Raw genomic sequence first — 18,421 nt, forward strand, 5'->3', positions numbered from 1 at the left:
ATTTTCACACTTCTGTCCTGGTGCCTGCAATAGATGCACTTTGTGACACTCCTCACATCCTCACTGTCAGGCTGTGTTTCCACTGTTCAATGTTCAAGAACAACAGACACTGAGATTGGGACTGAATCAGGAACATTCACTACAGATTTGGTGAAAGAAAGCAGCAATGATTTGAAAGAGTGCGGTGATTAACTTTCTCTGTTACCTTACATTGGACACACACAGCCCGGGATATCTCCGCTCCCTTCCCCCACTCACTCCATGTTCCTGAACTACTTCCTGCTCCACTCTGCCTCTTACAAACAGCCCCCGATACCCCGACACAAAGCCCATCTGCGGACACAGTCCCAATGCGAAGAGCTGCTGTTTACTCCCTTACTCGGGCCCGGAATAACTCCTCTTCCTGATGTGTTCAACGATTATCAGCCCAGCACAGAGGAAACGGCAGCCGCTGGGGGAGGGGAGCTCGCCTGGGCCCCTTCCCGTTGGCTTAAACACTGGTTGGGGAGAGGGGGTAGGGGAGGAGCAGACAAGTATTTCAATGCTGGAGCGTGAAGCCTGGAGGCGGTTCTGGAAGCTCAGAGGCCGCTGTCTCTGTTCAACCTGTCACCCTGATTCTGGTTCCTCCTCGCCTCTCACACACTCTGCCTTCCTCAACCAGGTCCGGGCTGGCTTCATAAACACATCTGGATGGCGAGAGTTTATCATTCAGTTTATGTTCCTGTGAAGAATCATCATGTCTGGAAGACATAAAGGAGGCAAAGGACTGGGAAACGGTGGAGCCAAATGCCACCGTAAAGTGCACCGTGATAACATCCAGGGCATCACCAAACCCGCCATCCGCCGCCTGGCTCGCCGTGGCAGTGTCAGCGGATCTCGGGCCTGATCTACGAGGAGACCCGCGGGGTGCTGAAGGTTTTCCTGGAGAATGTGATCAGGGATGTGGTCACCTACACTGAGCACGCCAAACGCAAGACAGTCACTGCCATGAATGTGGTGTACTTTCTGAAATGGCAGATGGCAGGGCCGCCCGCACTCTCTATGGATTCTGAGGCTGAACAACTCGACCCTTTCTACCCAGCACACCACAAGGGCTCCTCGAAGAGCCACCCACCGCCTCACAGAGCGAACAGCGACCTGGGATCAGGAGCGGGGATATATTGGGGTGGGGAATAGATTCAGAATTATAAGAATTATCGGACTCAATTGAACTATTTTAAAATAGATGTCAAATTTAAAAATTGAAACCTTATATTTATATTAAATTCGACAGAGAGACATTAAAATGGGGCAGTTTGACTATTTTACTGATAATTTTCTCACCAGATTGAAAGGACGTTAGCAGGAATGATTAAACTGATGAAATGAGTTCATTAAACTGGCGGCTCCATCAGAGAGACTGTGGGTGGCTCTTAAAAGAGCCGTTCTGTTTTGTGTGTTTTTTTGTCAGTACATTGTGGAGATTTACGGAGCTGGAGTACTTGGTCACCCCGTGCTTGACCAGCTCCCCGGGCAGCACCAGACTCACGGCGGTCTGGATGTGTGGACACAATCCGCACACTCTAAACTATTAGACGTTGGTGCCATCTCCTGGCTGAAAGCGCGACCTGCAACTAGTGACAATCATTCAGAAACCATTTTAAATTCGACAGAGATAGCTCAGAACCATGCTTATGTTCAGCTAAAACCACTGAATAGTCTAAACATCCATTAAAAGCAGGTGGACGTGCTCACCCGATTCTAGTGTGAACAGTGGGTTAGTCATTGAGCGTGGGATAGTCAGTGCCTCTGTCACTCTGGTACAGTGTGTCAGTGGGATTCACTGGTCAGTGTAGGATAGATACTGTATCTATCACTCTCTAGTACAGCGTGTCAGTGTGAGATTACTGGTGAGTGTAGGATACATACTGTATCTGTCACTCTGGTACAGTGTGCCAGTGTGGGATTACTGGTCAGTGTAGGATAGATACTGTATCTATCGCTCACTGGTACAGTGTCAGTGTGTGATGGACAAAATAGCATAGGATAGACGCTGACTGTTACTCTCTGTATTGTGTCACTGTCAGATTGGCCGGTGAAAAATGATAAATATTGTGTCTGTCACTCTCTGGTACTGTGTGCCAGTGTGGAATTGACAGGTGTGTATAGGACAGACGCTGCCACTTACTCTCTGGTACTATGTGTCAGTGTGGGATTGACAGGTATGTATAGGACAGACACTGCCACTCACTCTCTGGCACTGCATATCAGGCTCGGATTAATTCAGCAGCCCTTTGCTAATGAGGGATGGGTGAAGGCAATGATTGTGATTGGCTGATTAAGAATGATATCAATTTGCATTGATCTGTATCTCTGATTGGATATTTCAGAAAACCAATCAGATTAGTGGTTGCCACCCACACATGCCCTGCCGTCAGAAAGGTCATTCCAAGTACAGAGGAAACATCATCTCCCCATTCACCATTTCCCAGACCATTATCCAGGGCCCCAAACACTTCTTCCAGATGAGAAAGCAAGTTAGATGTTCTTCCTCCAAGCTGCGCACTATATTCACGCCTTGCAGTGTGGTCTCTGCTACATTCATTGTGTATCTGTCTGTCTCTAGTACTGTGTGTGCGTGTGGGAATAGTGCTGTATCAATCCGTCTCTGGTGATGTATTGAAGTGGGGGAATCATTCATAATCTCAGTCTCTGTTACAGTATGTGAGCGTAGCTTTCATTCCTTTTCTGCCTGTCACTGGTACTGTGTGGTATATTGGGTATCATTCTGAATCTGTCATTCTCTGATATGATAAGTGTGTATGAAATTAATTCTGTATCTGTCAGTTACTGGGATGGGGTGCAAGTCTGAGATTCATTCTGTATCTTTCAGTGTGATAATGTGTTTGTAGACAATCAATGTGGGGAAGAGATAAACGTGCATGTCGTTTTTAGAGAAAGATTAAAAATCTCTGTTTTTATTTCAGATTCCAGCATCCGCAGTATTTTGCTGAAAAATCTCTCACCTTGCATTCTGTTATTCACAATTTCCCATCACATTTCTAGTGCTGACACAAAAACATGTTACATTAGTCGTTCCTTTTCTGTTCTCTGTCATATTGTCATTAGCGGGCGGAATAAGGCCCATTCTTACCAAACTGATGGGCACTCGTTTCAGCTCAATCTCCATGACAGGAACAGATTACCGGGAATAGAGGGACCCTGATGCTGAACAGGAGCCGGGTTTCCTGAAAACAGAATCAAGGATCCTTAAAACAGAGCCCATCCTGGTCTGTGCAATAAGCTCACTCTGGATTGTTACATTGCATGGAACGTGCTGGCAGTAAGCGGGATATTCACAGCAGCAATTCAATATTGGAGAGACTGGCTCCACAGAGAGAAACGGAATTAAATGATCCTTAGCCCTGAGCGGGGTGGGTAAGGGTACACTGGGTGGCGTAGAAATTCTGAATGAGTGCGAGAGCAGAGTAAGAGTGAATTGAGCGGGTCACAGGCCCGTGCTCACTTTATTTCACAACAAATTCGACAGCGACAGACATTAAAATGGGGCAGTTTGACTATTTTTCTGATCATTTTCTCACCAGATTGACAAACATAGAATCATGGAAATTTACAGCACGGAAGGAGGCCATGTCCATGCCAGCCAACAGGAGGATATCCAGCCGAATTCCACTTCCCAGCTCGAGGTCCGCAGGTTACAGCACTTCAAGTACACATCCAAGTACTTTTTAAAACGTGGTGAGGGTTTCTGCCTCTGCCACCCTTTCAGGCAGTGAGCTCCAGACCCCCAACACCGTCTGGGTGGAGACATCTCCCCTCAAATCATCTCTAAACCTTCTACCAATTACTTTAAATTTATGCCCCTGGTTGTTGGCCCCTCTGCTAAGGGAAATAGACCCTTTCTAATCACTATAGCAAGGCCCCTCATAATTTTATACACCTCAATGAGGTCTCCCTTCAGTCTCCTCTGTTACAAGGAAAACAAACCCAGCCTATCCAATCTGTCCTCATAGCTAAGATTCTCCACTCCTGGCAACATCCTCATAAATCTCCTATGTACCCTCTCCAGTGCAATCACATCCTTCCTGTAATGTGCTGACCAGAACAGCACGCAGTACTCTAGCTGTGGCCTAACTAGTATTTTATACCGTTCAAGCATAACCCCCCCCCCCCCCCCCCCGCTCTTGTATTCTATGGCTCTAATAAATGCAAGCATTTTGTATGCCTTCTTAACCACCTTATCTACTTGGCCTGCTACCTTCAGGGATCTGTGGACATGCCCTCCCAGGTCCCTTTGTTCCTCTACATTTCTCAGTGACCTACCATTTAATGCGTATTCCCTTTCCTTGTTGACCTTCCCCAAATGCATTACCTCACACTTCTTTGGATGAAATTCCATTTGCCACTGTTCTGCCCACCTGACCAGTTGATTGATATCTTCCTGCAGTCTACAGCTTTCTTCTTCATTATCAACCACATAGCAGAGTTCAGTATCATCTGCAAACTTCTTAATCATACCACCTATATTCAAGTCTAGATCATTGATGTATACCACAAAAAGCAAGGGACCTCGTACTGAGCCCTGCGGAACCCCACTGGAAACATCCTTTCAGTCACAAAAACAGCCATCAACCATTACCCTCTGTTTCCTGCCTTTTTGTCAATTTTGTATCCAATTTGCCACTTTTCCCTGGATCCCATGGGCTCTTACTTTTGTGACCATTCTGCCATGCGGGACCTTAGCAAAAGTCTTGCTAAAATCCATTTACACATCAAACGCACTAGCCTCATCAACCCTCGTTACCTCCTCAAAAATTCAATCAAGTTAGCCAGACACGACCTTCCATTTACAAATCCGGGCTGGCTGCCCTTGATTAATCTGTGTCTTTCTAAATGAAGGTTTATCCTGTCCTTCAGAATTTTTTCCAATAATATTCCCATCACCGAGGTCAGGCTGACTGGCCTGTAATTACTCGGTCTATCCCTTTCTCCCTTCTTAAACAAAGGATACCACATTAGCAGTACTCTGGCACCACACCTGGAAAGACGTTAGCTGGAATGAATAAACTGACAAATTCAATGCATTAAACTGGTGGCTCCATCAGAAAGGTTGTGGGTGGCTCTTAAAAGAGCCGTTGTATTTTCTGCGTTTTTGTGTCAGTAAATTGTGGAGATTTACTTGGAGCTGGAGTACTTGGTCACCCCGTGCTTGACCAGCTCCCCAGGCAGCACCAGACTCACGGTGGTCTGGATGTGTGGACACAATCCGCACACTCCAAACTATTAGAGGTTGGTGCCATCTCCTGGCTGAAAGCAAGTCCTGCAACAAGTGACAATCATTCAGCAGAAACTATTTTAAATTCGACAGTGGCACCTCAGCACCATGTTTATGTTCAACTAAAACCATTGCAAAGTACTTTATTGGTCCGGCTGAAACTCTAAACATCCATTAAAAGCAGGAGGAGGCGCTCAGCCGATTGTAGTTTGAACAGTGGGGTTAATCATCGAGTGTGGGATAAGCAGGGGAGTATAGGATAGACCCTGCCCGTCACTCTCAGGTACTGTGTGTCAGTGTGGGGTTGACTTATGAATATAGGATAGATATATTGCTATCTGTCAGAGCTGCACTGTCAGAGGTACTGTCTTTCACATGAGACGTTCAACCGAGACCCCATAAGAACATAAGAAATAGGAGATGGAGTAGGCCATTTAGCCCCTTGAGCCATGGCTGATCTGATCTTGGCCTCAACTCCACTTCTCTGCCCGCTCCCTATAACCCTCGACTCCCTTAACGTTCAAAAGTCTGTCTATACCCACCTTAAATAAATTCAATGACCCAGCCTCCACAGCTCTCTGGGGTAGAGAATTCCAAAGATTCAAGATCCTCAGAGAAGAAATTCCTCATCTCCAGTTTAAATAGGCAACCTTATTCTGAAACTATGCCCCCTAGTGTTAGATTCCCCAACCAGGGGAAACATCCTCTCTGCATCGACCCTGTCAAGCCCCCTCAGAATCTTATACGTTTCAATAAGATCACCTCTCATTCTTCTAAACTCCAATGAATATAGGCTCAAAAACTGCTCAACCTTTCTTCCCTGTACAGTTGTAGCAGGTCTTCCCTACTTTTATACTCCATCCCCCTTGCAAAAGAGGCCAACATTCCATTTGCCTTCTTAATTACTTGCTGTATCTGCTTGCTAACTTTTTGTATTTTATGTACAAGGACCCGCAGATCCCTCTGTACTGCAGCATTTTCTAATCTTTCCCCATGTAAATAATAATTTGATTTTATATTTTTCATACCAAAGTGGATAACCTCACATTTTCCCACATTATACTCCATCTCCAAAATATTTGCTCACTCACTTAGCTTGTCTATATCCCTTTGTAGATTCTTTGCGTCCTCCTCACAAATTGCTTTTCCACCTCTCTTTGTATCATCAGCAAATTAAGCTACATTACTCTCGGTCCCTTCATCCAAGTCATTAATATACATTGTAAATAGTTGAGTTCCCAGCACTGATCCCTGTGGCACCCCACTAGTTAGTTTGCCAACCTGAAAATGACCCCATTTTTCCCAATTCTGTTTTCTGTTAGTTAGCCAATCCTCTATCCATGCCAATATATTACTCCCAATTCCGTGAGCTCTTATCTTGCGGAGTAACCTTTTATGTGGCACCTTATTGGATGCCTTCTAGAAATCCAAATACATGACACCGACTGGTTCCCCTTTATCCACCCTGCTCATTACATCCTCAAAGAACACCAATAAATTTGTCAAGCATGCTGACTCTGCTTGACTGTACCATGATCTTCTAAATGTCCTGCTGCTACTTCATCAATAATGGACTCCAGCATTTTCCCAATGACTGATGTTAGGCTAACAGTTTCCTGCTTTCTGTCTCCCTCCTTTCTTAAATAGGGGAATTACATTTGCTGTTTTCCAATCAAAAATCCAGGATCCAGGGATTTTTGGCAGATTACAACCAATGTAGCCGCCATCTCTGTAGCCACTTCTTTTAATACCATAGGATGCAGGCCATTAGGTCCAGGGGACTTGTCCACCTTGTCCCCTCCCCATAGCCCCTTGATTATCCATTATTGGGATGCTTTTAGTGTCTTCTACAGTGAAGACCGATACAAAATATTTGTTCAAATTCTCTGCCACTTTCGTTTTCCATTATTAATTCCCCAGTCTCATCCTCTAAGGGACCAACTTAGCTACTCTCTTCCTTGTTATATACCTATAGAATCTCTAACTGTCTCTTTTTATATTTCTTGCTAGTTTACTCTTAATCTATCTCCTTTCCCTTTTTTCTATTTTAGTCGTCTTTTGCTCTTTTCTAAAAAGTTCCCAATCTTCTGGCCTTCCACTAATCTTCGCAACATTGTATGCTTTTGTTTTCAATTTGATGCCATCCATTATTTCTTAGAAACATAGAAAATAGGTGCAGGAGTAGGCCATTCGGCCCTTCGAGCCTGCACCAACATTCAATAAGATCATGGCTCATCATTCACCTGAGTACCCCTTTCCTGCTTTCTCTCCATACCCCTTGATCCCTTTAGCTGTGAGGGCCATATCTAACACCCTCTTGAATATATCCAATGAACTGGCATCAATAACTCTCTGCGGTAGGGAATTCCACAGGTTAACAACTCTCTGAGTAAAGAAGTTCCTCCTCATCTCAGTCCTAAATGGCTTACCCCTTATCCGTAGACTATGTCCCCTGGTCCTGGACTTCCCCAACATCAGGAACATTCTTCCTTCATCTAACCTGTCCAGTCCCATCAGATTTTTATACGTTTCTATGAGATCCCCTCTCATCCTTCTAAACTCCAGTGAATATAGGCCCAGTTGATCCAGTCTCTCCTCATATGTCAGTCCACCTATCCCGGGAATCAGTCTGGTGAACCTTCGCTGCACTCCCTCAATAGCAAGAACGTCCTTCCTCAGATTAGGAGACCAAAACTGAACACAATATTCCAGGTGAGACCTCACTAAGGCCCTGTACAACTGCAGTAAGACCTCCCTGCTCCCATACTCAAATCCCCTCGCTATGAAGGCGAACATACCATTTGCCTTCTTCGGCGCTTGCTGTACCTGCATGCCAACTTTCAATGACTGATGTACCATGACATCCAGGTCTCGTTGCACCTCCCCTTTTCCTAATCTGCCGCCATTCAGATAATATTCTGCCTTCATGTTTTTGCCACCAAAGTGGATAACCTCACATTTATCCACATACTGCATCTGCCACATGTTTGCCCACTCACCTAACCTGTCCAAGTCACTCTGCAGCCTTTTAGCGTCCTCCTCCCAGCTCACACTGCCACCCACTATAGTGTCATCTGCAAACTTGGAGATATTACACTCAATTCCCTCATCCAAATCATTAATGTATACTGTAAATAGCTGGAGTCCCAGTACTGAGCCCTGCGACACCCCACTAGTCACTGCCTGCCATTCTGAAAAGGACTCGTTTATCCCGACTCTCTGCTTTCTGTCTGCCAACCAGTTCTCTATCCACGTCAGTATATTACCACCAATACCATGTGCTTTAATTTTGCACACCAATCTCTTGTGTGGGACCTTGTCAAAAGCCTTTTGAAAGTCCAAATACACCACATCCACTGGTTCTCCCTTGTCCACTCTACCAGTTACATCCTCAAAAAATTCTTAGTTAGCCATGGCTGGTTCTTCTTAAGAGTCTTTCTTTCTCACTGGAATATATCTTTGCTGAGAGTTATAAAATATCTCCTTAAATGTCTGTCACTGCTTATCTACCATCTTACCCTTCCTTTGTAATTGCCTCTATTTAAGTTCAGGGCACGAGTACGAGACCCCAAGTTTCTCAGCCTCAAACTGAATTTGAAATTATACCATGTTATGATCACTCTTCCCAAGAGGATCCTTTACTATGAGATCATTAATTACACATTACCAGATCTAAAATAGTCTGCTCCCTGGTTGGCTCCACATCGTATTGTTCTAAGAACATCCCGAATACACTCTATGAACTCTTCCTTAAGGCTACCTTTGCCAATTTGATTTGTCCAATCAAAAAGATTAAAATCGCCCATGATTATTGCAGTATTTCTTACAAACCTCCATGTGTTGTTGATTTATATGCTGTCCTGCAGTGTAGCTACTGTTAAGGGGCCTATAGACTACTCCTTCCAGTGATTTATTTCCCTTATTATTTCTTATCTTGACACAAACTGGTTCTACATCTTGATCTTCTGAGAAGAAAAGGCTGCTGTTTACAACCATCTTCAGCCAGACGTGCCGAGAGGATGATCTATATCGGCCTCCTCCTAAGGAAGCCAGTCTTCAGCCAATTCGATTCACTCCACGTGATGTCAAGAAACAGCTGAATGCATTGGATACAGCAAAGGCTATGGGTTCCAACAACACACCGGCTGTTGTGCTGAAGACTTGTACCCCAGAACTAGCCGCACCTCTAGCCAAGCTGTTCGAGTACAGTTACAACACTGGCATCGATGCGACAATGTGGAAAACTGCCACAAAAAGCAGGACAAATCCAATCTGGTCAATTACCGCCCCATCAGTCTATTCTCAATCATTAGCAAAATGATGGAAGTTGTCACCAACAGTGGTATCAAGCGGCACTTACTCACCAATAACCTGCTCACCGATACCCAGTTTGGGTTCCGCCAGGACCACTCGGCTCCAGACCTCATCACAGCCTTGGTCCAAACATGGTCAAAAGAGCTGAATTCCAGAGGCAAAGTGAGAGTGATTGCCCTCGACATCAGGGCAGCATTTGACCGAGTGCGGCATCAAGGAGCTGTAGTAAAACTGAAGTCAATGGGAATCTGGGGGAAAACTCTACACTGGCTGGAGTCATACCTAGCACAAAGGAAGATAGTTGTGGTGGTTGGGGGTCAATCATCACAGCCCCAGGACATCGCTGCAGGAGTTCTTCAGGGCAGTGTCCTAGGCCCAAACATCTTCAGTTGCTTCATCAATGACCTTCCTTCCATTATAAGGTCAGAAGTGGGAATGTTTGCTGATGACTGCACAGTGTTCAGTTCCATTCGCAACTCCCCAGATAATGGAGCAGTCCATGCCTGCGTACAGCAAGACCTGGACAACATTCAGGCTTGGGCTGATAAGTGGCAAGTAACAGTCATGCCACAAGTGCCAGGTAATGACTATCTCCAACAAGCAAGAGTCTAACCACCACCCCATAACATTCAATGGCATTACCATAACCGAATCCCCTACCATCAACATCCTTGGGGTTACCATTGACCAGAAACTTAACTGGAACAGCCACATAAATACTGTGGCAACAAGAGCAAGTCAGAGGCTGGGTATTCTATGGTGAGTGTCTCACCTCCTGACTCCCCAGAGCCTTTCCACCATCTACAAGGCACAAGTCAGGAGTGTGATGGAATACTCTCCACTTGCTTGGATGAATGCAACTGCGACGACACTCAAGAAGCTCGACACCATCCAGGACAAAGCAGCCTGCTTTATTGGCACCCATCCACCACCTTAAACATCCACTCCCTCCATCATCGATGTACCGTGGCTGCAGTGTTTACCATGTACAAGATAAACTGCAGCAACTCACCAAGACTTCTTCGGCAGTACCTCCCAAACCCGCGACCTCTACCAACTAGAAGGACAAGGACAGCAGGCGCATGGGAACACCACCACCTCCACGTTTCCTTCCAAGTCACACACCGTCCTGATTTGGAAGCATATCGCCATGTGAATGTGCATGAAGGAGTTGTGAATGTGTCAAGTGGTGAAGAGAATCATGGGAAGATAGCTGAAAGAAATGTCAAGCTGCGATATTTGCAGTGTCGACACAAAAAGGGGTTACTCAGAGTTGTGGTCAAACACGAGTTACGCGAAAAGCAAAGTCAGGCATGAGTCAGACGAAAAGACTGCTATAACCAGCCGTAAAATAGGGAAATACAATGCAAAGCGAAACTTTAAACAAGGACCCTGGAGCCCGCCCTATCTGGAGAGTTGTTAGCCTGCAATTGGGTATGCTATGAGGGAAGCCGACCAATGATTGTATAAACTAAGTGCCACTTAAATATGGTCTGTTATAACAATGTATAAATATTGAGCTTTTGTACTGTTACGAGACTTGTCAGGAGAGAGGTGAACAGGCTCAAATCGAGGGTGTTCCCTTTATCTTAACAGGTCCCGGCCGGAGAATCTCTAATAAAGGTCTTATGTTACAAAGACTAAAAGTGTTCGTGTGTCAGTGTATTCGCTGAAACAGATTGAAGGGAAAAGAATCCGTATCCTCATTTGGTGTCAGAAGTGGGATCTCAATGGACGACTGCCGAAAACTTGCGAACTAAGAGCCGAACTAACCTCGGACGAGACGGGAGGAAAGTGGCCACTGGAGTGAGTATATTTTAAATACCACTGCAGTTTCCTCCGGTTTCATAAGTCTAAGGGGAGTTTGGCCACACGCTGGTTCTCAGGTAGCGTCTGAACGAGATCCAGGTCAATCTGGCGAATACTTTCTAAACTTAGGAAATAAGTGTCCAAGTCAGGTGTGACGTCGACCTTGTATATCACTTGGCCCGTCTAGGCACAGACTGGATTTAAATCTGGAATCTAGAACAAATTAAGTAAGGATTATCGCGGGGTGACGTGAATAGGGGACTGCGCGGTGACGTGGAGGACAGGGAATTAGGGAAAACTAAGCCACGGGGCAACGTGGGAGTGTGTAAATTTGAAATTGTACTTATGCCAGGTACGGCGTCGATCTCGTATATCACTTGGTCCGCCTAGGCTCTGGATAAGATAACTTATTCCACCGCGAGGGCAATTGGAACTAATTAGGACCTCGATCCTACGTGGGGCGACGTGAGGATAATCATTTAGATAAAACTACGGATGCGGGTAGTCCGCTCCAAAAGATATGTGAAGAATTCCCTGAAAAAGCTGAACAATTTAGACTGTTATCTGGAACTTTGAATAAATTACTAGGAGATGATCAATGGCCACTAGGGGGCACTAAAAGCTTGGAAGTAGTAAAACAAGCGCAGGGAATAATTTGGAAGAAGGGACGGGGGGAAAGGGATAAGGATTTAACAGCCAAATGGAGACAGTACTGTCAAAAGCTGAAAGATGAGTCCCTTCTGTCAAGCTGGCAGGAAAACGCCACTAAACTAGGACTCTCCTTGACAGAAGGAGAACATGTTAAAACTGTAGACGTCTTAAAGAAAGAGTGCGCACACGAGAAACGTACTAAGAGTTCCCCTGGGACCTCTGAGAAGGGTACCGATAGACTACGTAGTCGAATGGTTGGCTTTGCGTTGACCGAGGCTGATGATGAAATTGATGAATGGACACAGCCGCGCCCAACGGCGCCTCCTGCAACCTCTGACCCTTTGTCACAGCCTCCTTCCCGTCAACCCCCACCCTACACTCCGGCGGCAGAAGGTAATGATAATCGTAACCCTACACCACCGAACCAACAAACCCAGACGGACCCCGATTCTCCAGATAGTGACTCCACTCCTCAGTTCACCGACCCTGTAGCCGGTAGAACCAGATCTCAAACTACAAAGCGGGGCTCAACCGTTCGGACCCCTAGTCCAGAGAGGCGACGCGGGCGCTCTCACCAGCCCTGCTCTCAGTCTGAACCTCGGGGCCATCGGCAACGACTCACTTGTCATAGCCGAAGCTCCAGCACTAGTTCTACAGGCTCGGAGTGCTCTTTGGATAGGGAAATGGCCTCAGGAAATAATACTTCTGTCCAGAAAACTAGGGCAGGAACTAGGCAGTTCCCAGTTCGACCCATGCCAAATCCCGATTCAAATCAGGTTGCGAACCACCCCACCATAGATGTATATATGCCATGGAAACCGAATGAGATTATGGCTATCCTGGCTACCAAACCAGATCGAAAGAGAGAACCTGTCAAGTTTATAGATCACCTCCGACTCACCATTGCAGTTTATAATGCGGAATCAAGAGACTTGTGGTCCTTAGTGCAGCAGACCCTGAGCCCGACTGAACACGACCGGTTCTTAGAAAATTTGGGGCGAGCCACCCATGATGCATTAGTGACTGCTCACCCTAATAATGCCCAGGAACACCTAAACGCTATCTTTAATGCTCTCAGCAAGACCCTTCAGAAGCCCATCAGTATGGCCGCAGTATTAGAAACTAAACCCAAACGAGAAGAAACTGCCAACGAATTCATGGAAAGATTTATTGAAATATACGGAGGTCAATCAGGAGATAATGCCTTCAGGGCAGGGGATAATTCACCTCAATTCTGCGCTATTCTACTTCAATGCCTACCCCATTCGATTACTCACGCTATCCGGACCAATAATATGAATTGGGCAGATAAAAGTAGGGCCCAAATGGAAAGAGCGGTAAAATATTATTGGCAAGAGAAGAAAGGGGGAGAAGGGGGAGGTGCACCCCCAACCCGGGTCAAGACCGAATATGTGACAAGAAAGGAAGAGCCTTCACGGGGAGGACCAAAACCCGATCCAAGGGGATATCAAATGGAACCACAGTACTGTGTAAAGGGATGGGTGGATAACCAAGGATATGGGTATACCCAACACCCCAACGGCCCCGCAAACTATGGACCCCCTTACGGCCCCCGAATGGGTATGGGGAGTAGTAGGGGCTGGGAAAGGAGTGGACGATGCTTTAACTGTGGACAAGAGGGACATTGGAGCAGGGAATGCCCCTCTCATCGGGATGGTGGAGGGAAAGGAGGACGAGGAAGGGGGCAAAGAGGAAGAGGACGGGGATCTTATACGACCTTCTCGCAGGAAGACCCCTTTGCCCCGTTAAGACCTGAACATCAATACTGACCACGCAGCTTGACTGTACGAGGACCTTCCTCAGATGAGGAACCAATGATATCGCTAAAGATTCAAAATGAGTGGCAACACTTTGTAATAGATACAGGAGCTTCCATGTCCTCTGTACAATCAAAGCTTAAACTCCCCGCCTCCACTGAGACACAGGAACTGTCAGGGTTCCTGGGACAAGTCTCAACATTCCCGGTATCAGAACCAGTCAAAGTAAATTACAGGGAAGAATCTGTGGAACATCGGTTTGTTATCACCACCAAATTGGACTGTAATCTGATGGCTAGGGACCTCCTCTGTAAATTTCAGTTGCATCTGGAATGCAGGGATGATGGAATCGTTGTAAAGCAAGGAACCTTTAAACGGCAGTGCTATACTACCCGGACCCCTCAATGGTGGTCCCTGGATTTGCCCCAAGCGCCCTATCATGTGACCCTGGCCTATGATCCTAGTGGAAAGAATCAGGATCTTCAGAATTTCTATCGGGACCATGTGGGAGGCGAGTGGGAAATCCTCCTAAGAGCCAGAGTGTCTGGACCAGAGGGGAAGGCGGATTTTGTGGAAATGAATAAGAATTTGTGGCGACAGCCCCCGACGGTGGCACCCCACATCACTCGCGAAGTATTACCTCCCACCACGCTAAAGATTTAGGGACTATGGTGCACCAAGCTATAGACGAGGCTGACCCTACCAGCCTGGATTTGCAGATTGTGGGACATGGCCGGATGGTCCAATTTCACAGGGATCCCGAGGAGGTCCTGACGGTACTATGCCACCATACCGGTACCAATATATCCGATTACGTGGATCCTCACATATGGGCAGAGGACCCCTCCCAAGTGGGCTATACTCCAATTGATCCGATTAAGATCCTCGTAAAGGATAATGTGGACTGGCCCTCCATTCGCCAGTACCCACTGAAACCACAAGCAATACCGAGTATCCACCGATTGATCAAGGGATTAGTGGAACAGGGGATTTTTGTTTAATGTCAGTCCCCGTGTAAATCACCAATACTGACAGTTCCTAAGCCAGGCAAGGTAAATCAATTCCGCTTGGTCCAAGACCTTCGAGCCATCAATGCTATTGTCCGGCCCCTACACGCTCTGGTTCCCAACCCAGCACAGATACTGTCGTTAATCCCAGAAAACGGCAAGATCTTCGCAATAATAGACCTCCAACATGCCTTCTTCGCCTTGCCGCTAGCCCAGGCAAGTCAGTACCTGTTCGCCTTCACTTACCAGGGACAGCAATATACATGGACCAGACTTCCCCAAGGGTTCATCCACTCCCCGACCTTATTCTCAAGGTGCCTGCAGAAACAGTTACAGTCCCTCACGCTGACTAAGGAATCCACTTTAATTCAGTATGTGGATGATTTACTGGTAGCCAGCGCAGATGAACTAAGTAATCGGGAGGATGCTAATCAGTTACTGAATTACTTGTCCTCCCTGGGATACATAGTTTCCGCATCAAAGGTCAAAATTGGCCAGTCTCAAGTCAAATTTCTTGGGATCATTTTATCAGGCACCCACCGGGCCTTGAAGGCTAGCCGAGTTGAACCCATCTGCCGGTTTCCAGTCCCTAGCACGGCTAAACCGATGCGGCAGTGGTTGGGGATGATCAATTACTGTAGATCCTGGATCCCTAACGTTGCCCTGATGACCAAGCACCTCACACCGTATACAACTAAGGAAGGCAGCTTTGAAAAAGAAGCCACAGATGTCCAAGCCTTTAAGGAACTAAAGACAGCCCTGTTGCAAGCTCCGGCTTTGGGCCGGCCCCTCTATGACCGGCCCTTTCAACTGTATTGTACAATCCTGAAAGACTGTGCTACTGCTGTCTTAACTCAGAAACACGGGGATAAGCATAGGCCTGTTGCCTACTACTCTTCCAAAATAGACCCTGTTGCCTTGGGGCACCCTGTATGTACTCAAATATTAACCGCCATCTACAATAACCTTCAATCTGCTGCCAACATTACCCTCCAGCAGGATATTGTTGTGTACATCTCTCACTCCGTAGCTGCCCTCCTGGGCCAACTGCAGACTCAACACCTTACCATGGCGAGGCAAAGCAGATATGAGATCTACTTACTAAATAATCCTAAGCTGACCTTTCGGCACTGTACTGCCATTAATCCGGCCTGTTTTCTTACTGAGCCACCCCAAGATGAGGAAGAACCCAGTCATGATTGTTTATCTTTAATTCAAGAGGCCTCATCGGTCAGGGAAGATTTAGTTGACGTACCAATGGAAGACCCAGACTGTATTATGTATGTTGACGGAAGTTCTTCTATTAATGCAGAAGGTGCACGAATCTCAGGATACACCATAGTAAACCAGGAGAATCGGGTCTTCGAATCTGCCACTTTTGAAGCCGCCTATTCTGCCCAACAAGCTGAACTATTCGCCTTCACCAGAGCCTGTATCTTGGCCAAAGACCTCAAAGTCAATATCTATACCGACTCTAGGTATGCCTTTGGGGTAGCCCATGATTTCGGACAATTATGGAAAAATAGGGGATTCCTAACCTCACAGGGGAATGAGATATCCCATAGGCAACTAGTATCTGATTTGTTGCAAGCCCTCATGCTCCCCAAGCGTATTGCCATTGTCAAGTGTACCGCCCACACTACCGGATAGTCTCCGGTTGACATAGGAAACCGTTGTGCTGACAGAGAGGCTAAACAGGCCTCTTGCGGACAACAAATGGTGGTGCCTAGAATGATGAGTCAAACTAAAAATCCTGTCAAGGATAAGTTAGCCTCGGAAAAACCAATGCCAACCATCCAAGATGTCATTAAAGCTCAGGAGGACGCTCCTGAAAAAGATAAACTGTTGTGGAAAGATTATGGATGTACTTATGACAATGTCTCTAAACTATGGACCACTCCCGTGGAACAGACTTGCATGTCTGACGAGTTGGCCTTATGGGTTATTAAATGTATGCACTTTGCTACTCATTGTGGAGCAAGGACAACAAGTGACACGCTTTTGGCCACTTGGTGGCACCCTAGACTCCAGATGCTAGCCCAGAACATCAGTAGTCGCTGCCTTGTTTGCCAACAGCATAATCCAGGGAAGGGAGTCCCCTGTGATTGGGGTAAGACGCCCCTACCAGAAGGTCCCTTTGAGACCTTGCAGTTAGACTACATTGAGTTGCAAAGAGTTCAGTGTTACAAATATGTGTTAGTAATAGTAGATGTGTTTAGTAAATGGATCGAAGCCTATCCACCCTGGACAATAAGGCTCAAACTGTTGTTAAGGTGTTAATGAGGGAAATTGTTCCCAGATATGGTATCCCAGCTCGACTGAGTTCCGATAATGGCCCTCACTTTATTGGCCAAGTTAACAAAGAATTCTGTTCCCAGGTGCGCATTAACCAGCAGCTGCATTGTGCCTACCGACCCCAAGCTGCGGGACTAATTGAATGTGCTAATCAAACTCTTAAAACCAAGCTTGCAAAACTGGTAGCATCAACCGGACTCAATTGGCTCAAACTCCTTCCCATAGCCCTATTCCAGATCCGAACTACTCCCACCGGTAAGGCTAGACTGACCCCCGCTGAGGTCATTTATGGTAGGCCCCTTAGGACCCCATGGAATCAGAATGTCCCCTCCACTGTCCAATTTCACCACATGACTGAGGAAATGACTATCTACATTCTTGCCCTAACTCAGGCTCTGCGAATAGCCCACAACCAGGTTCGAGATGCTCACCTTGACCTCCCAGTGTTACCCGAATCATCTCTCGTGCAACCAGGAAAGTATGTCCTGATTAAGAAATGGATTCGAAAAGGGTTGGAGCCACGATGGGAGGGGCCCTTTCAGGTGTTACTCACTACCCCCACCGCAGCTAAGGTTGAAGGGAGAAGTGCCTGGATTCACCTGCACCACTGTAAACTTATTACTTCATAATGAGCCTATCTCACTGGTCGTCCTAACCCTTGTTTCTGTTCCAGACTTCCTCTCCTCCATAGCTGAATAAACCACATCCTTGGGGCAGGAAGAAAAACGGCAAGAACACGGCAGGAGAAAGGAACAAGCAGACTTAGCTGTTTTCTGATCTATCCTTATCTTGTTAACTAATGTGTAGTATCGTCTAAAATTATTTAAACATGTGTAAGCTAGCAGGTATAATTGTGCTATCTTGTGCAATCCTAGCAGAACTAGAAGGGCTACAGGATAACTTATTTTATCAGACCCATACCCGATTGCATGGTAATCGAACTGTGTGTTACCCACTAGCCCAATCAGTAGAGGCCCTGTTCGTGGCTATCCCTGGGTGGACTCCCCGTGATTTATATACAGCGGATACCTCGGACGCACCCTGTGAGGGACAAACGGGCGAATATAGAAGGGGTATACCGGGAAGATGTGTGGAATTAATAGACTCCATGAATCCTGAGTGCAGGGGATCCCAGGGAAAGAACGGAGCGGTATGCTCAGACAATGCAAGCTACCCACTTTGCTTCTCAGGACAAGGGTGGGGGTGTGTATAGCCCTGGTCCCCGGGAACGCCACCTGTGTGCAGACGCAGTGTGCCCGTCAGCACTGTCGAGTGCGTAAAGGCCAGTTTAC

At 46.5% G+C, this 18,421-nt stretch overlaps 1 protein-coding gene and 1 pseudogene across 1 annotated transcript in view; one reads left to right on the plus strand and one right to left on the minus strand.

Annotated features, from left to right (window-relative positions):
- The window catches only part of LOC139273419 (histone H2A), a 605,799-nt gene that overhangs the window by 205,387 nt on the left and 381,991 nt on the right, over positions 1-18,421 (plus strand). The gene's annotated exons all lie outside the window — the stretch shown is intronic.
- The window catches only part of LOC139273441 (zinc finger protein 721-like), a 460,657-nt pseudogene that overhangs the window by 75,994 nt on the left and 366,242 nt on the right, over positions 1-18,421 (minus strand).

Source organism: Pristiophorus japonicus, chromosome 9 (genome assembly GCF_044704955.1).
Source record: "Pristiophorus japonicus isolate sPriJap1 chromosome 9, sPriJap1.hap1, whole genome shotgun sequence".
In the NCBI taxonomy this organism is placed as follows: Eukaryota; Metazoa; Chordata; class Chondrichthyes; family Pristiophoridae; genus Pristiophorus; species Pristiophorus japonicus.